Source organism: Lolium perenne, chromosome 4 (genome assembly GCF_019359855.2).
Source record: "Lolium perenne isolate Kyuss_39 chromosome 4, Kyuss_2.0, whole genome shotgun sequence".
In the NCBI taxonomy this organism is placed as follows: Eukaryota; Viridiplantae; Streptophyta; class Magnoliopsida; order Poales; family Poaceae; genus Lolium; species Lolium perenne.
The window spans coordinates 96,890,381-96,917,424 of NC_067247.2; positions in this window are offsets into that span (position 1 = coordinate 96,890,381).

The window sequence follows — 27,044 nt, forward strand, 5'->3', positions numbered from 1 at the left end:
TTCAAACCCGTACTGAACTCGCCGGAGAGTCGGTTACCGTACATCCATTGTCGATTCATCTGCATTATTATAATATAAAATATATAATTAACCATCATGCATTTGTTAAACTAACTAGCTACAAACAATATAAATTAAACAATGAACTACACACACATGCATATTTTATCAACGACACATCAAAGGTTCAAGTTGCTAACCGCGATCGAGGGGGAAAAAATAAATGAGAAAGCTCAAGTGTGGCTCCAACACTTCATATCATGTTTGTTTCATGCTCTTGGGGCATTTCATCAAACACCTTATGTGCATAAGAGGAACCAAAAGCAAACCTAACACCCACTTGTGAAGTTTGTGAAGAGAATGGCTCCAAATGGCTAAGTGTTGGCTGCTGGATGGGTATATATAGGGGAGGGGCTTTAGTCCCGGTTGGCCTGGCCAACCGCGACTAAAGGCCTTCGGGCACCTTTAGTCGCGGTTGGCCTGGCCAACCGCGACTAAAGCCCCCCACGTGCACCGGCTGGCCACCGAGCGCCCTGGGCCCAGGCCTTTGGTCGCGGTTCGCCTCCCGAACCGCGACTAAAGGTCCCATTAGTCGCGGTTCCTATAGCTTCGCGACTTATGGGGCTCACCGGAAGCCTGTTTTTCTACCAGTGCCGGCGCTCCTAATCGGCTCCCTTTGGGAATGGATCCTTTCGGGAGTGTCGGCGCTTTTATGGGGATCCAAAATATGCCGGCATTTTTGGGGAGCGCCGGTACGGACGCTTTCTCTCACTAGAATCCCAGTAGAGCTATTGGGAGCTCTATTGGAAGCGCCGGTGGAGATGCTCTAAGTAACTCTACAGACTACGGAATGGTGTAAGAAGAGACTTTGGCTCCAGTTAGTTATTTCATTCATTTATGTTTGAACCTTCCATACATGCAAAGGTTTTTGCACATCACACCACTTGTTGGAACTTTTTTGCATATAACCTCAACCACAAGTGTTTTTTTTTCTTTACACAGAACAAACCATATCTATCTATCTATTAGTATATACTAAAAGCTAAATACGAAGGTCTAAACTAGAGACACCACGTTAATCCATATTATCTCATTTTTTATGGTTAGATCTAAAGTTTATGGCTAGGATTTCATAAACAGTTAATAATTGTGTTTACGTGTAGTTCCGGGTTGAAACGGTGCCTATCTAGAAGATTGGACTTTTGATACGGGTCCACTATTTTCCTTTTATACCTAGACTAGAGTCATGTGATGTATATTAGATTAAATGCCCACTGAATTTTTTATATGGAAGATACTCCGTGAGATTGACTTCTAATACATGTCCACTATTTTTATTTTTTCCTTTGAGCATCACTTCGTGAGTACGTTCAGGAAATGCAACAAAACAAAAGAGTTTTTTCCAAACAAAAGCATTCACTAGCAAGCTACTCCATCCATTCTAAATTAATTATCTTTGCTCTATCTAGATACGTGCACACTAGAACGCGTCTACATACATGCTCATCTAGACAAAGTTGTGTCGGTTAATTTGGACGAAAGGAATATGCCAATAATTAAGAGCTTTCATTAGGGCGGCAAAATTTGCTAAGATTTCAACTCATAATACTGTAATAAAGTATAAATTATCAATTCATAGTTAAATTGCAGATCTATACACATGTGCATGACTGTAGGTTAAATATTCAAAAAAAAGACATGTACATTCGGTGGAAGGTTGTTGTATCATACTCATCGAATAATTGGAAAAACTACAAACATTAGATCTAAATTCTTTTTCGCATAATAACATGTTAGTATGTGAAAAATAGGAACTAATAGTGGAGAAAAAGGGGGCGAGGAAACGTTGAGGTGGTTAACCGTGAAAGCTACATCTAGAAGAGAGTTAAGAAGCACATTCCTCAAATTTTTCATCTATTTCATGGCTTCATGCATATCATCATGTGGATGAGAGGTGTCAGGAAAACAAGGCGCACACCGTTGAGAGTTAACAGGATGCAAGGCTGACACGGAATGCAAATATGCGATAGTGTGATCGCTGAACACCCCCAGGTTGTTCATTTCGCTGCAGCGTGTCCTATGTTGTTCTAGTATTGCCCATGCAGTACGAAAAAGACATGTACTTTTTGGGGTCTGGTACTACTACCATGTAATTGATCGTAGCAACAGGCTGTTTTCACAGTCCAGTGGCTGGAATTAATGACGATAACGACGAGTTACAAAGTGCAGTAAGCTTGTAGTTCGAGTTCTCCTAATCAAACAGTATGCTCCATCAACCCAAGATTACCACGTCTTTGAAGCATGGGTTCTCTGTTTCCTACGATCAGCATGGTATGATTTTAGTTCGGTCTCTCTTCCAATCTACGTTTGTTATTTTTAGCGACGATTGCTGCTTTGGTGCGTTGGTTCTTTGGGGTTTTACCACGACGACTCCCGTTTATCTACTACAACAAGCTCTACTATGACAAGTTTTGCCTTGCTCCGGTGATAGCGAGGCGAGGACGGCGGCGCGCCTTCGGCTCGCGTCAGTGTCTGTAGTCGTCGCTAGGTGGTTCAAAGACCTACTTTTGCTTTTTATTACTTTTTGATCTGTTTGTATTGCTATTGATGATTATTAATAGATCGGTGCACTTTTCGCAAAAAAAAACCTGCTATGCTTTTGTCAAAATTTAAATTTATCTAAACACTAAATAGCATCTAGATACATCTAATTTTTAACAAATCTCAGACAATCTTCGTGAAACGGAGGGAGTATTATATACTAAAAATTATATACATAATTAAAAAATAGATACACATTACTAAAATTATCTAATTCGTCTGGTTATGATGGAGCTTATTAATTATCACGGATGAGATCAATAGATTTTCGTTCAGGTAAATATGTACAAGGGCATAGGTTATCGGCATTTGCTCCAGTACAACCCCTCCCCCAAGCTCAGGTAGACTCAAACACAAAGATGGCTGAGATTGCTCAATACCGCTTCATAATTAAAGATATGATGGTATTTTTAAAAACTAAATAGATATACGTAGGCATGTACAAACACATATGGTTCAACTTATTACGAATATGTATTGTATGTATAGTTAGGAGTAACATGCATGTACGCCGTTGTCGGCTTATCACCGACGACTTTGCCGAGCAGTGACGGTCATGGCTAGCGAGCGGGAGGCACGACAAGGTGATGATTGCTGGCCACTGAGGCAATGTTAGGTGGTGTAGGCCACCACAAGCCACAGCATGAACTCTTGCATGATATCATGTGTATGATGATGATTTTGTCGTGATGATACTATCTTGTGTATAACGATGATCTTGTTATTTTACTGCTAATTATTGTGTGATTTTACTGCCATTTTATTGTTGGAACAAAAAAAGCAGCGCCTATGCTGACAGCAATACCTTTGGCACAGGCTCTGAAATGGACCAAATGTTAGGGTATGAGAGTGTCGGCACAGACCCTTCCCGGGGGCTGGATGGTGGCGCGCGACAGGAAATCTGGGACAGCTCTGCCAACGGCCTGGACTCGGCACATGCCCTTCCCAGGCTAGACGGCAACTCGGCTGTGCCAACAGCTAGGCCGTCGGCACAGTCCCTTCCTAGGCTAACGGCCCTTAGACCTCCACAGGGCTCACCCTGGCCTGTACCGACGGCTGAGTCTGGCCATCGGCCTGGCCACTGTGACGATGGACACGTGGGTTGTGCCGATGATAGATGGTGCCAACAGCCATCCTGGTTGTGTCGGCCGACGGTGGGTTGTGCAGGCCATCGACACCTCGGCTGTTCCTTCAGTGCCCCCCTACCCCCCCCCCCCCCCCCCCCCCCAACACACACACACACACACCACACAAACAAATGAAGTTCTGTGGGACATAAAAGCGATAGTGACAGAGATAGTTTGCCTAAACAAGTAACTAGGATTTATTAATTCACGACTAAGAATTAGCAAATGCACAAAAAAATTGGCACGTGATTCAGAATTGACCACTGCTGGTGAGATTAAGAGCACCAATTTTAGGGGCTTCTTGTAAGCAAAAAAATAGTTTTCTCTTACCTCCATTCCAAAATATAAATCTTTAAAAAAAGCTTAGAAGTTACTTGTGTGAAAGATTAATATCCATTTCTACAGCTCAAATCCAGGTCCTGATTCTGATTTTACGCCTCATGGTCATCGCCATGCAGTCGCGTCCCCATCACGGGACATACACTACAGGAGCATTCTTGCCCTGCCATGTTGTGGTGACCCTGCTTAAACCCCGTTGGGTGGTATCCATGTCGGGTTAACTCTTTCGCTTTGGACTCTGGTCACACGGCGACGCGTTGGGTGGTACTGAAAGGTCGTGTCAATCTCTCTCACCAGAGAACATCTTGCCGCTGCTGCTGATGCAATCATCATAATCGCCCGACAGGCTTGATGGCCTTTTTGGCCGCACCTCGGCCTCGACATGTGACACCTCACCTGACCATAAAACAACAGGCGCAAGCATGCTTGCCCCGAAACATGTCTGCCGAGGCAAAGAATGCTAACCATCGCCCTAATTAAATCAGTCTGTGAAGACGTTCTTGCTCACTAACTTCACAAAATCGTGCTGCTGGACAGAGTCGCCGGACGCTAGTTAGCTCCAGCACCGACATTGCAGTTCTGGTCGACAGTGCTGCATTGCTCTATCCTGATGCTTCGCATACTCAATAATACAGAAACTGAGAAGGCGAAAACTTCAACAACGCGTACAGACGCTCGAGTGCTAGGACTTGTTACTCACCTATCATTGGCTAGGTCGTTTCTATCATTTCTTCCATTTCCCCGTCCAAGTTTTACATATATAATGGGTTGCGAAGCACCAAAAAGGGACGAGAGGTAGCTGGTGCATTATGAAGAGCAGGAACCGTGCTTGATAAGATCACTACAGGAATGGGGCTATATGCCGAGGGCCGGGAACCCTCGGCGTAGCCTGCTTTGGCCGTCAGCGTAGGCTACGCCGAGGGCCGCCCTCGGCATAGCTCCTCGGCGTATAACTTCCTCGGCAAAGCCACTACCGTCGTCGGCGTAGCCGTGCTACGTCGACGGCAAAACCCTCGGCATAGACTTTTAAAAATTCAAAAAATAAATCGAAAAAAAATATTTTTTTCTATATGCCGACGGCAAAACCCTCGGCATAAACTTTTAAAAATTCAAAAAATAAATCGAAAAAAATATTTTTTTCTATATGCCGACGGCAAAACCCTCGGCATAGACTTTTAAATTTTTTAAATTTTAATTTCTTTTACACAATTTTTTTTCTTTTTTCTTTTTTACTTATTTATCTTTTGCCCAATACACTTTTAACTCTAACTACACTTAATCTTAGGTCAAATTACAATCATGATTAAACTTCCCAGTCGGCCACCCATCCTCACACTACTCTAGCCTCAGCACGCTTAACTTCTTGGTTCCATTTGGATGAGCTTCCATTACAGAATTGACACCTCTTGCTAATAATAATAGCATATCAACCCTATTAACCATTGAACCGTAATGCACACCTCTTTATTTTTGAATCCCAAACAATTACTTAAGTAGACAACAATGAATATATAAGTAATAATAATATTGAATTCAAATAACAATAAAATGATTTTATTTTTTGGTCTTTTTTCTATTTAATATGGAATAATTAATATATTTAAATCGGAAAATCGAAATTCCACAAATAATATGTCTAAATCGATCAGAAAAATGACAGGAATCTAAATATAACATCCATATCATCATTTGAACATAAAAATTAGAGGAATCCGAATATGACGCCCAATTTGCCATGTGGCCAAAACGCCCCCCTCGGGAGATGCAAAATGGTCGTATCGGGCGGGCTGGTGCATCGTTCGCCAACACGTTAAACGGACAAAAATTATCACATAAAGTGATGTGTTATAGACCTAAAAACTTTTTTTACGGAATTTATTGAGCGACGGAAAGTGTACCCCTAGTTCAAATCCGGTCAGTTTCCAGCGGATTCGGTGGAACACCACAGGAAGCCGCAGGGATTCCCAGATAGCTAGCGTGTACATATGGCATGTGATATGTGGTGCGGAGATGGTGTTCTACCACTACGCGGATGTCTCGCGCAATACTAAAATGCGCACCATGTAGCTGCTTCACAAAAAAAACTGTTTTGGCACCCCGAAAATGAAAAAAATCATTCGCCCATGGGTCGGATTGGAAATCCGCTCCCGGGGCCTTGCTTCCCATCCCAGGGACCACGCACGTACCAAATATGGCCTCGTTCCAACAAACTATGTGGTATCATGGGCCGTTTCCTACTCATTTGCCCTAAAAGCCATAGAACTCCGGACGTGATAGCCCTATTTGTGCAGGGGTTTCCAAAATAATTGCCGTATCATAATTACGACTTTTGGAGTGGTTACTAGGACACATAAAATGACGCCATGCGGCTCCGCGGGATTTTCTGACTTTGTTTAAATTGTCATTTGGCCAAAACGGGCCCCCACGGAGATGCGATATGGCCGTACCGGGCACGCTGGTGCACCCGTTTATCATCGCGCTAAACGGAAAAAAATTTGCACATAAAGTGATATGTCATAGACCTAAAAACATTTTTCCCGGAATTTATTGAGCGACGGAAAGTGTAGCCCTAGTTCAAATCCGATCACTTTCCAACGGATTCGGCGGGACACCGCAGGAAGCCGCATGGATTCCCAGATAGCTAACACGCTGATACGTCTCCGACGTATCGATAATTTCTTATGTTCCATGCCACATTATTGATGTTATCTACATGTTTTATGCAAACTTTATGTCATATTCGTGCATTTTCTGGAACTAACCTATTAACAAGATGCCGAAGTGACAGTTGCTATTTTCTGCTGTTTTTGGTTTCAGAAATCCTAGTAACGAAATATTCTCGGAATTGGACGAAATCAACGCCCAGGGTCCTATTTTGCCACGAAGCTTCCAGAAGTCCGAAGAGGAGACGAAGTGGGGCCACGAGGTGCCCAAACCCTAGGGCGGCGCGGCCCCCCCCTTGGCCGCGCGGCCCTGTGGTGTGGGGCCCTCGTGCCGCCTCCTGACCTGCCCTTCCGCCTACTTAAAGCCTCCGTCGCGAAACCCCCAGTACCGAGAGCCACGATACGGAAAACCTTCCAGAGACGCCGCCGCCGATCCCATCTCGGGGGATCCAGGAGATCGCCTCCGGCACCCTGCCGGAGAGGGGATTCATCTCCCGGAGGACTCTACGCCGCCATGGTCGCCTCCGGAGTGATGTGTGAGTAGTCTACCCCTGGACTATGGGTCCATAGCAGTAGCTAGATGGTTGTCTTCTCCCCATTGTGCTATCATTGTCGGATCTTGTGAGCTGCCTAATATGATCAAGATCATCTATCTGTAATTCTATATGTTGCGTTTGTCGGGATCCGATGAATAGAGAATACTTGTTATGTTGATTATCAAAGTTATATCTATGTGTTGTTTATGATCTTGCATGCTCTCCGTTACTAGTAGATGCTCTGGCCAAGTAGATGCTTGTAACTCCAAGAGGGAGTATTTATGCTCGATAGTGGGTTCATGCCTGCATTGACACCTGGGACAGTGACAGAAAGTTCTAAGGTTGTGTTGTGCTGTTGCCACTAGGGATAAAACATTGATGCTATGTCTAAGGATGTAGTTGTTGATTACATTACGCACCATACTTAATGCAATTGTCTGTTGCTTTGCAACTTAATACTGGAGGGGGTTCGGATGATAACCTGAAGGTGGACTTTTTAGTCATAGATGCAGTTGGATGGCGGTCTATGTACTTTGTCGTAATGCCCAATTAAATCTCACTATACTCATCATGATATGTATGTGCATGGTCATGCCCTCTTTATTTGTCAATTGCCCAACTGTAATTTGTTCACCCAACATGCTGTTTATCTTATGGGAGAGACACCTCTAGTGAACTGTGGACCCCGGTCCAATTCTCTATCTTGAAATACAATCTACTGCAATACTTGTTCTACTGTTTTCTGCAAACAATCATCTTCCACACAATACGGTTAATCCTTTGTTACAGCAAGCCGGTGAGATTGACAACCTCACTGTTTCGTTGGGGCAAAGTACTTTGGTTGTGTTGTGCAGGTTCCACGTTGGCGCCGGAATCCCTGGTGTTGCGCCGCACTACATCCCGCTGCCATCAACCTTCAACGTGCTTCTTGGCTCCTCCTGGTTCGATAAACCTTGGTTTCTTTCTGAGGGAAAACTTGCTGCTGTGCGCATCATACCTTCCTCTTGGGGTTCCCAATGAACGTGTGAGTTACACGCCATCAAGCTCTTTTTCTGGCGCCGTTGCCGGGGATCTGAAGAAAAGTTACACCACAAAGATTTCTAACTCCCACGTCAACTCCACGAAAGCTCTTTTTCTGGCGCCGTTGCCGGGGAGATAAAGACACGCTGCAAGGGGAGTCTCCACTTCTCAATCTCTTTACTTTGTTTTTGTCTTGCTTAGTTTTATTTACTACTTTGTTTGCTGCACTAAATCAAAATACAAAAAAATTAGTTGCTAGTTTTACTTTATTTGCTATCTTGTTTGCTATATCAAAAACACAAAAAAATTAGTTACTTGCATTTACTTTATCTAGTTTGCTTTATTTATTGTCTTGCACTCTATATTAAAAAATACCAAAAAATTAGTTACTTTTGTTACCATGTCTAGCTCTGAACCTGTTACTTCTTCGCCTGAAGAATTAGTCTTCACTTTTAAACAAGGGGATGAGGAGAGTTTTAAGGATGCTTGGTCTAGAATTTTTTACTTCTTATCGTAAAACTGAACCTCAAATGACTCTAAGTTTGCTCCTTAGTAATTTTTATTTTGGTCTTATGGTTCGCTATAGATATGCTTTGGATACTTTAGTGGGAGGAGATTTCCTTCATTGCAATGGAGATCAAGCTTTTAATGCCATAAAGAAGTTGGTTGCATCACATGATTCAGCTAATAACTTTGATTCAACCCTCACTAGCATATATAATAGATTAAACAATCTCGAGATAAGTACATCTCGCTTGGATGATAACTATTGCCATGTTCGTAATCGTCTTGAACAAGTTTTAGTGAACTCTAAACTTTCATTGTGGGATCCTACTGTTAAAATTGTTATCGGTGATCGAACTCTTCATGCCTACTGTGATATTATGTCTGAATTTTGCCTTATGCCTGAGAGCATTTATAAATCTTTGAAACTTTGGGGAGTCGAGGAAGGAGGAGAAGAAATAACTTTCATTGATAACTCTGTTATAATTCCTAAGGGAATAGCTGCAGGTGTGCATACAACCATTCTTGGAAGAACAATATCCATTGATTATCTTGTTATTGAATGTGTAGGGACAGGAAAAATCACACTCGGAAGATCCCTGCTGAAACTATTGGGAGCAGTCATTGATGTGGGAGAAGGCACTCTGAAATTCACCTCTATACCGGGGGGAAATCATATATTTCCTAAATCAAAGGGAAAGAAAAACAATAAGAAAGGTAAGGGTAAAGCCCAAGGTAAGGTTGACACACCATCTCTTGATAATACTTGATACACACTTTCTGCGCCTAGCTGAAAGGCGTTAAAGAAAAGCGCTTGTGGGAGACAACCCATGTTTTTACCTACAGTACTTTGTTTTTATTTTGTGTCTTGGAAGTTGTTTACTACTGTAGCAACCTCTCCTTATCTTAGTTTAGTGTTTTGTTGTGCCAAGTAAAGTCGTTGATAGAAAAGTAAGTACTAGATTTGGATTACTGCGCAGTTCCAGATTTCTTTGCTGTCACGAATCTGGGTCTACCTCCCTGTAGGTAGCTCAGAAAATTAAGCCAATTTATGTGCATGATCCTCAGATATGTACGCAACTTTCATTCAATTTGAGCATTTTCATTTGAGCAAGTCTGGTGGCCTAATAAAATTCGTCAATACGAACTGTTCTGTTTTGACAGATTCTGCCTTTTATTTCGCATTGCCTCTTTTGCTATGTTGGATGAATTTCTTTGATCCATTAATGTCCAGTAGCTTTATGCAATGTCCAGAAGTGTTAAGAATGATTGTGTCACCTCTGAATATGTTAATTTTTATTGTCACTAACCCTCTAATGAGTTGTTCTAAGTTTGGTGTGGAGGAAGTTTTCAAGGATCAAGAGAGGAGTATGATGCAACATGATCAAGGAGAGTGAAAGCTCTAAGCTTGGGGATGCCCCGGTGGTTCACCCCTGCATATATCAAGAAGATTCAAGCGTCTAAGCTTGGGGATGCCCAAGGCATCCCCTTCTTCATCGACAACATTATCAGGTTCCTCCCCTGAAACTATATTTTTATTCCATCACATCTTATGTGCTTTGCTTGGAGCGTCGGTTTGTTTTTGTTTTTTTGTTTTGTTTGAATAAAATGGATCCTAGCATTCACTTTATGGGAGAGAGACACGCTCCGCTGTAGCATATGGACAAGTAAGTCCTTAGTTTCTACTCATAGTATTCATGGCGAAGTTTCTTCTTCGTTAAATTGTTATATGGTTGGAATTGGAAAATGATACATGTAGTAATTGCTATAAATGTCTTGGGTAATGTGATACTTGGCAATTGTTGTGCTCATGTTTAAGCTCTTGCATCATATGCTTTGCACCTATTAATGAAGAAATACATAGAGCATGCTAAAATTTGGTTTGCATATTTGGTTTCTCTAAGGTCTAGATAATTTCTAGTATTGAGTTTGAACAACAAGGAAGACGGTGTAGAGTCTTATAATGTTTTCAATATGTCTTTTATGTGAGTTTTGCTGCACCGGTTCATCCTTGTGTTTGTTTCAAATAGGCCTTGCTAGCCTAAACCTTGTATCGAGAGGGAATACTTCTCATGCATCCAAAATACTTGAGCCAACCACTATGCCATTTGTGTCCACCATACCTACCTACTACATGGTATTTTCCGCCATTCCAAAGTAAATTACTTGAGTGCTACCTTTAAAATTCCATCATTCACCTTTGCAATATATAGCTCATGGGACAAATAGCTTAAAAACTATTGTGGTATTGAATATGTAATTATGCACTTTATCTCTTATTAAGTTGCTTGTTGTGCGATAACCATGTTCACTGGGGACGCCATCAACTACTCTTTGTTGAATTTCATGTGAGTTGCTATGCATGTCCGTCTTGTCTGAAGTAAGAGAGATCTACCACCTTATGGTTAAGCATGCATATTGTTAGAGAAGAACATTGGGCCGCTAACTAAAGCCATGATCCATGGTGGAAGTTTCAGTTTTGGACAAATATCCTCAATCTCATATGAGAAAATTATTAATTGTTGTTACATGCTTATGCATAAAAGAGGAGTCCATTATCTGTTGTCTATGTTGTCCCGGTATGGATGTCTAAGTTGAGAATAATCAATAGCGAGAAATCCAATGCGAGCTTTCTCCTTAGACCTTTGTACAGGCGGCATAGAGGTACCCCTTTGTGACACTTGGTTAAAACATGTGCATTGCGATGATCCGGTAGTCCAAGCTAATTAGGACAAGGTGCGGGCACTATTAGTACACTATGCATGAGGCTTGCAACTTATAAGATATAATTTACATGATACATATGCTTTATTACTACCGTTGACAAAATTGTTTCATGTTTTCAAAATCAAAGCTCTAGCACAAATATAGCAATCGATGCTTTTCCTCTATGGAGGACCATTCTTTTACTTTCAATGTTGAGTCAGTTCACCTATTTCTCTCCACCTCAAGAAGCAAACACTTGTGTGAACTGTGCATTGATTCTTACATACTTGCATATTGCACTTATTATATTACTCTATGTTGATAATATCCATGAGATATACATGTTACAAGTTGAAAGCAACCGCTGAAATTTAATCTTCCTTTGTGTTGCTTCAATGCTTTTAGTTTGAATTATTGCTTTATGAGTTAACTCTTATGCAAGACTTATTGATGCTTGTCTTGAAGTTCTATTCATGAAAAGTCTTTGCTATATGATTCACTTGTTTACTCATGTCATATACATTGTTTTGATCGCTGCATTCACTACATATGCTTTACAAATAGTATGATCAAGGTTATGATGGCATGTCACTCCAGAAATTATCGGTGTTATCGTTTTACCTGCTCGGGACGAGCAGAACTAAGCTTGGGGATGCTGATACGTCTCCGACGTATCGATAATTTCTTATGTTCCATGCCACATTATTGATGTTATCTACATGTTTTATGCACACTTTATGTCATATTCGTGCATTTTCTGGAACTAACCTATTAACAAGATGCCGAAGTGCCGATTCTTTGTTGTTTCTGCTGTTTTTGGTTTCAGAAATCCTAGTAACGAAATATTCTCGGAATTGGACGAAATCAACGCCCAGGGTCCTATTTTGCCACGAAGCTTCCAGAAGTCCGAAGAGGAGACGAAGTGGAGCCACGAGGTGCCCAAACCCTAGGGCGGCGCGGCCCCCCCTTGGCCGCGCGGCCCTGTGGTGTGGGGCCCTCGTGCCGCCTCCTGACCTGCCCTTCCGCCTACTTAAAGTCTCCGTCGCGAAACCCCCAGTACCGAGAGCCATGATACGGAAAACCTTCCAGAGACGCCGCCGCCGCCGATCCCATCTCGGGGGATCCAGGAGATCGCCTCCGGCACCCTACCGGAGAGGGGATTCATCTCCCGGAGGACTCTACGCCGCCATGGTCGCCTCCGGAGTGATGTGTGAGTAGTCTACCCCTGGACTATGGGTCCATAGCAGTAGCTGTATGGTTGTCTTCTCCCCATTGTGCTATCATTGTCGGATCTTGTGAGCTGCCTAACATGATCAAGATCATCTATCTGTAATTCTATATGTTGCGTTTGTTGGGATCCGATGAATAGAGAATACTTGTTATGTTGATTATCAAAGTTATATCTATGTGTTGTTTATAATCTTGCATGCTCTCCGTTACTAGTAGATGCTCTGGCCAAGTAGATGCTTGTAACTCCAAGAGTGAGTATTTATGCTCGATAGTGGGTTCATGCCTGCATTGACACCTGGGACAGTGACAGAAAGTTCTAAGGTTGTGTTGTGCTGTTGCCACTAGGGATAAAACATTGATGCTATGTCTAAGGATGTAGTTGTTGATTACATTACGCACCATACTTAATGCAATTGTCTGTTGCTTTGCAACTTAATACTGGAGGGGGTTCGGATGATAACCTGAAGGTGGACTTTTTAGGCATAGATGCAGTTGGATGGCGGTCTATGTACTTTGTCGTAATGCCCAATTAAATCTCACTATACTCATCATGATATGTATGTGCATGGTCATGCCCTCTTTATTTGTCAATTGCCCAACTGTAATTTGTTCACCCAACATGCTGTTTATCTTATGGGAGAGACACCTCTAGTGAACTGTGGACCCCGGTCCAATTCTCTATACTGAAATACAATCTACTGCAATACTTGTTCTACTGTTTTCTGCAAACAATCATCTTCCACACAGTACGGTTAATCCTTTGTTACAGCAAGCCGGTGAGATTGACAACCTCACTGTTTCGTTGGGGCAAAGTACTTTGGTTGTGTTGTGCAGGTTCCACGTTGGCGCCGGAATCCCTGGTGTTGCGCCGCACTACATCCCGCTGCCATCAACCTTCAACGTGCTTCTTGGCTCCTCCTGGTTCGATAAACCTTGGTTTCTTTCTGAGGGAAAACTTGCTACTGTGCGCATCATACCTTCTTCTTGGGGTTCCCAACGAACGTGTGAGTTACATGCCATCACACGCACGTATGGCATATGATATGTGGTGCGAAGGCGATGTCCTACCACTACGCGGAGGTCTCGCGCAATACTAAAATGCGCCCCATGTAGCTGCTTCACAAAAAAAACCATTTTGGCAACCCGAAAATGAAAAAACCATCGCCCATGGGTCGGATGGAAATCCGCTCCCGGGCCCTTGCTTCCCATCCCAGGGACCTCGCACGTGCCAAATATGGTCTCGTTTCGACAAACTATGCGGTGTCACGGGCCGTTTCCTACTAATTTGCCCTAAAAGCCATAGAACTCCGGACGTGATAGCCATGTTTGTGAAGGGTTTTCCAAAATAATTGCCGTATCCTAATTCTGACTATTGGAGTGGTCACTAGGACACATAATATGACGACATGCGGCTCCGCGGGATTTTCTGACTTCGTTTAAATTGCCATTTGGCCAAAACGGGCCCCCACGGAGATGCGGTATGGCCGTACCGGGCGCGCTGGTGCACCCGTTTACCATCGCGCTAAACGGAAAAAAATCCGCAGATAAAGTGATATGTCATAGACCTAAAATCATTTTTCCCGGAATTTATTGAGCGACGGAAAGTGTAGCCCTAGTTCAAATCCGGTCACTTTCCAGCGGATTCGGCGGGACACCGCAGGAAGCCGTAGGGATTCCCAGATAGCTAGCGCACACATATGTCATATGATATGTGCTACGAAGGCGGTGTCCTACCACTACGTAGAGTTCTCACGCAATACGAAAATGCGCCCCATGTAGTTACTTCACAAAAAAACCGTTTTGGCACCCCGAAAATGAAAAAACCATCGCCCATGGATCGGATTGGAAATTCGCTCTCGGGGCCTTGCTTCCCATCCCAGGGACCACACACGTGCCAAATATGACCTCCTTCCGACAAACTATGCGGTGTCACGGGCCGTTTCCTACTCATTTGCCCTAAAAGCCTTAGAACTCCGGACTTAATAGCCTTGTTCGTGAAGGATTTTTCAAAATAATTGCCGTATCCCAATTCCATGTTTTGGAATGGTTACTAGGACACATAAAATGATGCCATGCGGCTCCACGAGATTTTCTGACTTCGTTTAAATTGCCATCTGGCTAAAACGGGAACCTGAGGACATATAAGAAAGTGATTGAATTGTTTCTATGTTAACATGTTACTGTACATGATTCAAATATGCATGATTTTGACATAAACGGATAGAGGATGTTTTTCTGAACGTTTTGATATCTCATACGCATTTTTCTGACATCATATGAATTAGTTATGATTTTTACAAAATTAGACAAATTTAAAAAATGGCCTACGCCGAGGGTGGTCGTCGGCGTAGCCCTGTCTACGCCTAGGGCCAAAGATATGCTGAGGGCTGCCCTCGGCGTAGACCTCGCTACACCGACGACCGCTCTACGCCGAGGGTCGAAAGGGCAGGCTGGCCTGGCCAGGCCATACGCCGACGGCCCCGACTTTTGGCCGTCGGCGTAGCCTCCCATTCCTGTAGTGGATTCATGGAACATGTCGGGTTTCAGGATATAACTGTATAAAATACAGAAATTTATAGTGGTATAAAGAATGTCATTTTATATGAACTGTCTAACAGATGTTGTAAAAAAAATCATATGACTTTTGGAGCATAATGATCTCGTCTAAATCTGTGTGATTTACGTATGCCTCCAGTTGAATATAAATACACTGTCTAGTCTTTTCCATTAAATCGGTTTTTGTTTAATTGGCTGGTGCATTAATCCTTATGCGAGCCTTGTTGCATGTTAGTCACAGAGGGAGTAGAAAGTACTCTGTTTGATAATTTTGACCACTTTGTACCCCATTTAATTTAGTAGTGAGTTTCCTCTTTACACCGAGTATAATACAGTATATTCTATTCGACAATTTGGTAACTGCAAATTTGAATGTTCGCACGTGTGTGTGCGCAAATGTTTCTGCATATCGGGTTGAGAAGTGCATTCTCTAAAATATTCGCACGCGCTTCATAGCTGACCACCGGTGGAGAAAATTGCACAAACCAGCAACTCTTGGGGTCATTGTTGCACAAACCAGTGACTTAAATATTTTGTTGCACAAACCAGTGACTCTAGGGGTAATTGGTTGCATGGAGCTCTAATTAACAGATTATGCAATTAGGGCATCTCCAACGGCGCGACGCAAACGGACGCTGAGCGACCGTTTTCGTCCACTGTGACCGGAAATGCGTCTGGACACTGCTCCAGCGGGGCGACGCATAGTGACCGGGCCGTCCGCGGAGACGCAAACCTGGCGCAAATATGCGAGGTTTGCGTCTCCGCGGACGCTCCGCGGTCGCGGAAAGTGTCCGCGTTGGGTGCATCCGGCCTGGTCGGCAGTGAGAAAGGGATACCGGTGGCTGTGGTGGCTGCCATTGAGCCGGGAGGGCCTTTTATAGACGCCGGCGTCGGGAAGAAAGCGCGGGAAGATGCGAGAAACAGCGGGAAGAAAGCGCGGGAACGCGCGGTGGCGTGCGAACGCCGGCAACGCGTGGAGGCTGCGCAGCACCGACGAGACGTCTCGCCCGCCCCTCCATCACCATTAAGGTAAAACTGTGACGCTTCGATCGGTCCCACCACTCCCCGCCTCGCTTTTCATTGTGTCCGGCGTGCCCGGAGCGTCCCCTGTGTAGCGGGGACGGCTTCGGGACGCCAGACACTGTATCGGACCGCGCCAGACAAAAAACGTGTTTGGGGGACGCGACTGAAAACCGCTCGTGGGGAAACTCGTTTGGAACCTATCCATCTAATAACCGTTTTAGTCCTCTCTGCAAGCATGTTGTTTAATTGCATAATCTGTTAATTAGAGCTCCATACAACCAATTACCCCTAGAGTCACTTGTTTGTGCAACAAAATATTTGAGTCACTGGTTTGTGCAAAAATGACCCCAAGAGTCGCTGGTTTGTGCAATTTTCTCCCACCGGTGGGATTAAAAGAGCACCAATTCTAGGGGCATCTTCTAAGGAAAGGGTAGTTTTGTACTTGTCCCGTCGCCATCGCGGGACATGGAGCACAGGAAGGCATGCATCCTTACCCAGCCATGTTGTCGTGTCCCTTCTTAAACCTCGTCAGTTCGTTGTTCCAGATACTTGGTGTGTGTGGCCTCCATGTCGGATTAACTCATGCCGCAACTGCGGATGGAATCATAAGAACCTGCTGACAGGCTTAATGGCCTTTTTGGCCGCACAAAACTACTACTGTCTTCTGTACCTTTTGCAAGAAGACGCACATAGGCTTGCCCAGAAACATGCTTGCCGAGGCAAAGCAAGCTAGCTATGGTCCTAATTAAATCACTCGGTGAAACCGCTCTTGCTCACGAACTTGAAACCTATGTGGCGTTGGCTAGTGTCGCCGGACGCTAGTTAGCTCCAGCACGAACATTGCGGCCCTGATGAACTCTGGTGCATTGCTTTATCCTGATGCTTCTCATCTATAATAGCATAGAAGTTGCGAAGGCGAAAATGTCAATAAAATAGACGCTCTGGTGCTGGTGGTCCTCACTCACCTATCCTTGCCAAGGTCGATTCTATTTTCTGTTCCATTTCCCTGTCCAAGTTCCCATATATAATAGATTGCGAAGAACCAAAAAACGGACGAGAGGTAGCTGGTGCATTAACAAGAGCAGGAACCACGCTTGATAAGATTCATGGAACATGTCGGGTATCAGGATAAAAAGAAAATAAAGAAATTTGTAGTGCTATCAAGAACACGTCATCAGTCGTTTCCTCGCCGGCTTCCTCGACTCCTTCGCGGGCGGGAGTCTCCAACGCCGGCCGCGCCGCGACGTGCTCTTCCTCGCCATCTTTGGCAGCGCGTGCGCCGGGGCCTCCTTCGTCGCCTTCATCGCCACAACTGTTCCGCCGCGTCGCCCTTCTTTTGCCGAGGTCGCGGCGCGCCCACCCTCTCCGATGGCTGGGTAGCAACCTCCGTCCTGGCAGCCGCCGCCCCCTGGTTTTGGGTCGGGCGTCGCTGCATCGTCGGGGATGGCGGGGACGTCAACGCCAGGGGCGCTGTCACTAGCCAGAGCCCCCTTCATGCCGTACAGTTGCGTGGCCCAGGGAGTGCCACGTCCGCAGCCGGTTTTCAGCTATGGTCAAAGTGGAGGGTACTCGGGTGTTGCTCCTCCTCGGGCGGTCTTTCGACCTCCTTCGGCGTCGCCGCAGCTTGGCGGTGCTTCGCAGATGCAGGGTCCACTGCTGGTACCTTAGTAGGGTTTTGTTGCACCGGGTGTTGCTCCGAGGCCCAAGGGGGCGCCATCTCAGGAGTCAGGATCACTCTTTGCAGGGGTTCATCCCGTAGCCTGTATCCTTATGTCCCTTCTGCTTATCCGCTGTAGCACCAATTTCCGGCTCTGTTCCAGCAGGTGCCTGCCCTTCAGTCGGGGGTGACACAACACCCTGATTCTCACCTTCAGGTCACCGGGGATGCTTTGATTGTTCAGCCTCAGGGACAGACTTCGGCTCCCGCTCCTGGGGAAGGAGGACATTCTTCAAAGGTTGTTGTTAAACCGAAGAAAGGAACTTGGTGCTGGAAGTGTTCTGATAGTTGGCCAAGGATTGCAAGATCAAGCACTACTATTATATTTGTGATAAGCAGGCTCATCCGACGGTTCGATGCCCTGTTCTTAAGATGCCTAGGCCGTATGTCTTTGTTTCTGGTACCGGTTTGTTGGAGACCTATTTTACCGCTTTTCATGTGTTTAATGAGGATCTCTTGCCTAGCTAGACGCCTATTGCTCTGGTGGTCACTGGTGAAGTGGTCCCTGCAGAGTGTAGAGGTGATTGCCAAGCAGGTGGCTCGTTGATGCTCTATTAGTCCGAACTGGAAGTGGGAAGCGGCTCCTCATGCTGATATGCAGTTTCTGGTTTCAGTCCCTTCCTTTGAAGACTTGGACAGGTCGGATGATATTCAGGTTGCGGTACCTTCTTTTGGTGCTTCTATCTCCGTCTCCGCTTGGCAGACCACTGAGGTGCGTCACTCGTTCGAGCTTGAGAAGGTCTGGTTGCATGTGGAGGGGGTGCCACATTCTCTTCACCACTTCGTGGGCTTGTGGGTTGTTGGATCTCTCCTTGGGAAGACACTTGATGTTGATTTGTTGAGCCTCAGGTACAGGGCGGTTGTCCATATCCAGGTGGCAATGGTCAATTCCAAGGTCTTGGAAAAATCATCAGATGATGCTAGGCCCTTTTGCTATATCTGATGTTGTGGTGAAGTTCAAAGCTTATGAGTTTCGCTTCCGTAGGGAGCCTACTGATTATGTCCCTGAGCAGGATTTGTGCCTTTGGTTTGGGTTAAGAAGGATGATTCCGATGAGGGCGGTGATGGGTCTGGGGCTGGGGGTGATGATGCATGGACACCTCGGAGCCGAGAGCTAGTTATGTGGTCGCTTCACCTAGTGAGCAGCAGCTGGAAGTGGGACATCCATTGCTGGCACCGCTCGCACGGTTGCACACATTGCGGTGACTCCTTTTAACCCGAACCCACAGACACCTCGTGCCATAGAGATTGTGGCGAAGCTACGTGTGACCAGTCCTTCGTTGGAGGGAGTCTCTCGGCCAGATGGGAGCCCGCTTGTCTCGGTGGAGGATTTGCGTGTTGCTCGGCGGCTACTTTGGCTTCTCCTTCGGCGGGTTCTCGCGTGGATAGGCCAGGTAGGGGCAGAGTGTGCACCCTTGGCCGTACTACTCCGGTTGCAGCTAGGCGGGCTGCCACGGAGGCATCACCAATCTCTCCCGCTGATGTTCGTAGTAAGTCTACGGTGGCATCTCCGACTGCCCTGACATCGTCTGGGTGCGCCGCGCGTGGGGCTACTCCTCTTGAAGCCACAGAGGTGGCCGCTGCCGGGTCGTCCTCGTCGGTGAGCGCTAGGGGAGCGTCTACATCGACACCCCCTCTCCTAGGGGGCTTATGCACCCCGGCTACCCCCTTGGTTTCTCCGCACCCAACTAGGGAGGCAGCAACGGGGGCGGTGGTTGTTGCTGTGCGTGGAGGGGCCCCTGCTGCATCCTTGCCCCCTCATGTGAACGCGCCTGGAGTGGAGGATGTGGAGGCATCACCTGCTGCGTGAGGAGGGGGGCCCTGCGACACCATCACCCCCTCATTCTACCGCGCCTGGTAAGGCAGACGTGGAGGCACCGACAGGAGGGACTCGTTTCGGGTCGCCCTCTTCGTCGCGCTTGACTATGACTGTTGCTTCTGCTGCGGAGGATTCGACCGAGGAGCCGCCAGCGTTGGCCTCTAGGGGAGGATCTTCTACGCCACCTACCTCCACTAAGGCTGCCGCTCGGGGGCCGCCACCGTCTGGTGTGGTGGCCACACCGTCGCGCGGAGTACATGTCATGTTGTTGGGCCCGATGGAGTTGCGGTCACGAACAAGGATTCTATGGCCAAGACTATGCGTCGCAAGGCTGCGGCAAATCTCGACTTCTCATGTCATTTACCGGTGTACGGCTTTGCTCCGTTCATGGTCGCCACTTCAACGATTGGAGGACCAAGGCCTTTTTACGAAGGTGTCTACACGGTTAGAGAATACGGCCAAAGAGTTTATTTACCAACATGGGTGGCTGAATAGTCCCCGGATTGTAGCCAGCGCAGTTTAATAGTTGAATGTTTTTTACTACTTTGTGGTTTTTGATCCTTCTAGATACTCGAACAACTATGTGCATCTTAGTTATGCAGAGGCTGAATATAATGCTTAAAGTTTTTGAGTAATAAAACTCCCTTTATCGAAAAAATTACTTGTCGTGTACTTCTTGCTGCTATCTCCACTACAGCTGACGTACGCGGTCTTGAGGCATCTTCCTGTAACTATACGCTAATGAAGTCTAATACTCCCTCTGTTCCATTCTATAGTGCCTATTGTTTTTTGGCACGGAAATTAGCGCAAGAGTATTTTTTACACAAGACCCCTTGCTGAACGATTTGAGATCAACGTAAAATTTGGTAAATACATATCTTTCTAACTTACCATAACAATTTTTGGGAGCTAAACGATTTGGGAGCTGAACGGGGAGGGGTAATTGAAAAAAAGCTAAGCTACAACCTTATGTTCTGAAACAAATGCCGAAAATCTATAGGCACTATATAAAGGAACGGAGGGAGTACGATTTTTCTAGCGCCGTCATGGCCTACCGGTCAAGTTTAGACCGTCTGTTTCTTCTCGTGATTCAGCTGCGAATACATGGACCGAAGCGAATACATGGACCGAACGATTAAGTTTTAATATTTGTAATTTAGTCTGTAACTTAATGTTACACATAGATATGCACGAATCACGATGTTGTTTCAATGGTAGACACTTGACCGGTAGGCCACAGTGACGTTAGAATTGCATAGTTGATCATTCTCCCTTCCGAGTGATGGTAGCTGTTTATCTTGGTACTAATTCTCTCTCAGTTGATAGGCACGATATAGTTTTGAGGTCTTGATTACAAATCTGGGACCAAACTTGCGACAGAAGATGAACTACAGGAGAGGAAGGGGGAAAAGGCAGGGGATGCCGAGGAAGCCGGTGCCGTGCCGTGATCCAAGCCAGGATGCCTAGTCAGCTTCAGTCGATGTCGGAGCGCCGGGCCGAACAGAGCTGGTTACCATTCATCACCCACGAACCTGTTGTTGACCTTGTCTTGGGTTGGGTCGACGAAGTGGCGGCCTTGGTAGGATTGGTGCTAACCGTAGCTGTCCTATATTCCGGTAAAATCCTATCATGGTGCCATTGCATACTGGAGTGGACATTGTTGGATAATTAGGCACAATTTCCATGATTAATTCCAGAATATTAAGCATGACGACAGTAACTACTAACATGTGAAACTCGAACATACTAGATGTAGTGATCAACATGAACAGTAGCATAGCAAACAGTACAACATCCATCGCTAAACAGATCGAGATATGTCGCACGTACCGATCTGGTGGAGGTGGCGGTGGAGGTGTAGCAGATGATGTCGCAGCAGTAACGTTGTTGATGACAACGTTGTTGACGACGGGGACGACGGGTCGAAGTAGATGACGCTGAAGACGACGGTAGGCAGCACCGCCCGACTTGGACGGAAGACGACCCGTGATGAAGAGCTTGAGCAGTCGCGCAGAGCGCTTCCCAAAAACCTAATTCGCCCTCTCCCGTACAGGATCGCAAGGACGAGTGGTTCCGGAGACCTGCTCTCCCGTTCGCCGATGCACGTCGGCTCGCGGGATGGAGTAGGCTACGATGGCGGCGCAAGCAGAGAGAGGTGGAAACCCTAACTCGTGTATTGGATATGTTTCTGCGGTAGCCGGGCAGGAGATTATATAGGCTCGGGAAACCCTAGGCAACATGGGCCACGGCCACGTCGCACGAACGTTTCGAGTCGGTTACAGATAGCCCACGATCCGGGAGCGACCCGAACCGACTAACTGCGACGCGTCCGTCTAGGACTCTGTTCGTTTTCCTGAGCTGCAAAAAGTAAGGAAAGTCTCGGCTCGAGGCTCAATCCACTCACCACGAGCGCGGCGCGTGACGTGTCGAGTCGAGTCGAGACGAGACGAGCGAGCGAGGAGGAGGAGGAGCGCGCGTGTAGCACTCCTATTCTCACTCACTTACTAGTGGTGGAACAACCCACCTTATAAGGTGGTCTAACTTCCTCCCAACTTTCCATGTGGGACTAAACTTCCCACCTCTTGCCACTCCCTAGTGAGCTGCCACCAACTTGGGCTCAAACTCACAAGGCTGCCACTATGTGGGCTTTGAGATTTATAGGAAAACTGAAATCTAATTTGGGCCACTAAAAATGGGCCCAATATTTCAACAATCCCCCACCAGATCTCAAATCCCCATTTAGAGATTTACCAATACTCGCTGCTTGTTTATATACCAGTGTTTCAGCGGAGACTGTTAAGTTGAACTTCCGCCTAGAACCTTAAGCTACATCCACTCACACTTGAACAATGGACTAAGCCTTGAATTGCAAGTTTTGCGTGAACAGGGTTTCACTCAAAGTCATGACCAGTACATGGCTGCCAGTAGCCTACCCCGCGGGTGAAGCATATGCGTCATACTTCATGGTCTCTTCATGAGTTTACTAGAGATCACCCAAATCTCATAGATTGCGACGTTTAACAATCAGACTCATATAGGTGTGTTATTTCAAGAATGCTCTGTAGGACAGCATCTTTGCTAAAATAGCCAACATAAACACATTAAGGCTTGTTGCCAACCTGCCTTACAAAGAAGCGAGAGTTGTGCATCTTCACATAGAGAGGGTTACATAATACTCTCCTCAATTAAACCACTAGTTTGTTCTTCCCAGGTCCTAATTCACGGGATCTCCGATCACAAAGGTTGGGTTACCACTATGGTGTAACATCAACGGGTCTCAAACCCATCTCCCTCGATGCACTTTCTATCACATTACGTGATAGTCCCTTTGTAAAGGGATCTGCCAGGTTTTTGTCTGTTTGAATATATGTAGAGTTATTACTCCGGAGTTTCGCAATTTCTGTGAGACTTCAAACGTCTCTTGACGTGTCTTAATGATTTCGCGTTATCCTTAGAATTGTTCACTTTGACAATTACAGTTTGATTGTCACAATTCAAAAGGATTGCCGGAACAGGTTTTTCAACCACAGGCAAGTCCATCAAGAGCTCACGCAACCATTCTGATTCAACAGTGGTTGTGTCTAAAGCAGTTAGTTCTGCTTCCATAGTTGACCTCGTCAATATGGTTTGCTTACAAGATCTCCATGACACTGCGCCACCTCCAAAGGTAAATGCATACCCACTTGTGGCGTACAGATCAGCTACATCTGAGATCCAATTCGAATCACTATATCCTTCAAGCACAGCTGGGTGCTCTGAATAGTGAATCCCATAACTCATTGTACCACATAGGTAGCGCATGACCCTATCAAGTGCATGCCAATGATCAGTACCCGGGTTTGACATGAACCTACTCAACTTGCTAACAACAAAAGAGATGTCGGGTCTAGTCGCGCTCGCTAAGTACATGAGTGAGCCAATGATCTGAGAATATCTCAATTGATCTATGGCAATCCTCCGGTTCTTGCGTAGTGTCACACTGGGATCATAAGGTGTTGAAGAAGGCTTGCTATCAATATAGCCGAACCGGCTCAAGATCTTCTCAACATAATGAGATTGCGTTAGAGTAATCCCACTCTCGTTCTTAATCAGCTTGATGTTCAGAATCACATCGGCTTCTCCCAGGATCTTTCATATCAAAGCTCTTTGACAAGAAAGACTTGACCTCGTGTATTACTTTCATGTTTGTACCAAAGATCAGAATATCATCCACATACAAACATAGTATTACACCTTCGCTCACCCCATGGTGAAAGTAAACGCACTATTCAGCCTCATTGACAACAAAGCCTACGAAGTTAAAGTTACGTCAAACTTCTCATGCCATTGCTTAGGTGCTTGTTTCAGGCCATATAAAGATTTCAGCAACTTGCACACCTTTCTTTCTTCACCTTTTACTACAAACCCATCAGGCTGATCCATATAGATTTCCTCTTCCAACTCTCCATTAAGGAAAGCTGTCTTTACGTCCATTTGATGAACGATAAGACCATAGGAGGCAGCCATGGATAGTAGTACTCGAATGGTGGTAAGTCTAGCGACAGGTGAATAGGTGTCGAAGTAATCTTCGCCTTCTCTCTGTGTGTAGCCTTTCGCTACAAGCCGCGCCTTGTACTTTTCAATAGTACCATCAGGTCTTAGCTTCTTCTTGAACACCCATTTGCAGCCCACAGGCTTGCATCCATGGGGTCGTTCTGATAGCTCCCAAGTTCCATTAGAAAGAATCGAGTCCATCTCATTATGGACAGCTTCTTTCCAGTCATCTGCATCTGGAGATGCATATGCCTCTGCAATGGACGTGGGAGTATCATCCACAAGGTACACAATGAAATCATCACCAAAGAATTTTTCAATCCTTCGTCTCTTGCTCCGTTTAGGAGCTTCATTGTCATCCTTCTCAGTAACATTCTCATGTGATTGTTCAAAATACTCATTAGATGTACTGGACTCAGGAATTATCTCAGTAGAAATTCTAGCAATGCTATGCATATCTTTCATAGGAAACATATTCTCAAAAAATGTTGCATCATGAGATTCCATAATAGTATCAACATGCATATCAGGTACCTCGGATTGAACTACTAAAAATCTATATCCTACACTCCGCGGAGCATAACCTAGAAAGATACAATCCACTGTCTTTGGTCCAAGTTTGCGCTTCTTAGTAATTGGAATATTGACTTTCGCCAAACATCCCCATGTGCGCAAATACGAAAGTGATGGTTTTCTCCCAGCCCACTCCTCGTAAGGGGTTTTATCTTTATTCTTGTTAGGAACTCTATTCAGGACATGACATGAAGTCAGCAAAGCCTCCCCCCACCATGCCTTTGATAAACCAGCAGTGGCTAACATGGAATTCACCAAGTCAGTCAGCGTGCGGTTTTTCCTCTCGGCAACCCCGTTTGATTGGGGTGAATAGGGAGGCGTCCTCTCATGAATAATGCCATGTTCCTCACAGAATTCATCAAAGATTTTAGGAAAATATTCGCCACCACGATCCGACCTAAGACGCTTGATCTTTCTCTCTAGTTGATTTTCAACTTCGGCTTTATAAATTTTAAAGTAGTCTAAAGCTTCATCTTTAGTTCGCAACAAATAAACATAGCAGAATCTAGTCGCATCATCAATCAATGTCATGAAATATCTCTTTCCACCTTTTGTCAACACACCATTCATCTCGCATAGATCAGAATGTATGAGTTCTAGAGGTGCCAGGTTTCTCTCCTCGGCCGCCTTGTGAGGCTTCCGAGGTTGCTTTGATTGCACACAACTATGGCACTTAGAACCTTTGGCAATGGTGAAATTCGGAATTAAACTTAAACTGGATAGCCGAGACATTAAACCAAAATTAATGTGACATAAACGAGAATGCCAAACACTGGTATCATCACTAACATTGCCACAAATATGGTTCACAGACTTATTACTGAAATCAGAAAGCGAAAAGCGGAACAAGCCTCCGCACTCATAGCCTTTACCAATAAATTGTCCAAACTTGGAAACAACTACTTTATTCGACTCTAAAACAACCTTAAACCCATCTCTGCATAGAAGGGAGCCGCTAACGAGATTCTTGTTCATAGTAGGGACATGCTGCACGTTCCTCAGCTGCACGATCTTCCCCGAAGTGAACTTCAGATCTACCGTGCCAACACCACGAACAGAAGCATGTGACCCATTCCCCATCAAGACGGAAGAATCCCGGGCGACCTGGTAAGAAGTGAACATGGATATGTCAGCACACACATGAACATTAGCACCTGTATCAATCCACCAACATGGAGATTGAAATACCGAAAGAACAGTAAAGAGATTACCGTACCCATCAGCATTGCTAGCGGTCACCGTGTTGACTTGCCTCGCCTTTTTCTTGCGGTCTGCCCTCTCTGGACAGTCCTTAGAAAAGTGGCCAGTCTCTCCACATGTAAAGCAGCTCAGATCTGCTTTGTTTATCATCTTCTTCTTATTGAAGGTCGTAGTCTTCATAGGCTTATTGAAGGAGGGCTTGTTATTTCCTTTGTTCTTGCTGTAGGGTTTCTTCTGCACCATGTTGGCGCTAGACTGACCCTCTCCTTTCTCAGTATTATCCTTAGCCCGAGCTTTCTCCTCAACATCAAGAGATGCTATCAGATTTTCAACTGATATCTCCTGTCTCTTGTGTTTGAGAGTTGTGGCAAAGTTCCTCCATGAAGGAGGCAACTTAGCAATAATGCATCCAGCCACAAACTTGTCAGGTAAGGCACACTTAAGGAGTTCGAGCTCTTTCGCAATGCATTGTATCTCATGAGCTTGTTCGACTACAGAACGGTTGTTTACCATCCTGATGTCATGGAAGCTCTCCATGATGTACAGTTCACTGCCTGCATCGGTTGCACCGAATTTAGCATTCAGTGCATCCCAGAGCTCTTTACCATCTGTTATGTACATGTACACATCACACAGACGATCAGCAAGAATACTCAGAACGCATCCGACGAAGAGAGTATTGTTTTCCTTGAACTTGTTCTGATCTTGGTCAGATATAGTTCCTTCAGGTAAACCATCACTAACTTCGAACACTTTCAGATGAGTAAGCCAGAGCGTGGCCTTAACCTGCCACCTCTTAAAGTGCACACCGGTAAACTTATCCGGCCTCAGTGCATCAGCAAAATCAGCCATTGTTAACTCAGGAAATTGCCTACAATTAGGTTTTTGGATTGTTGG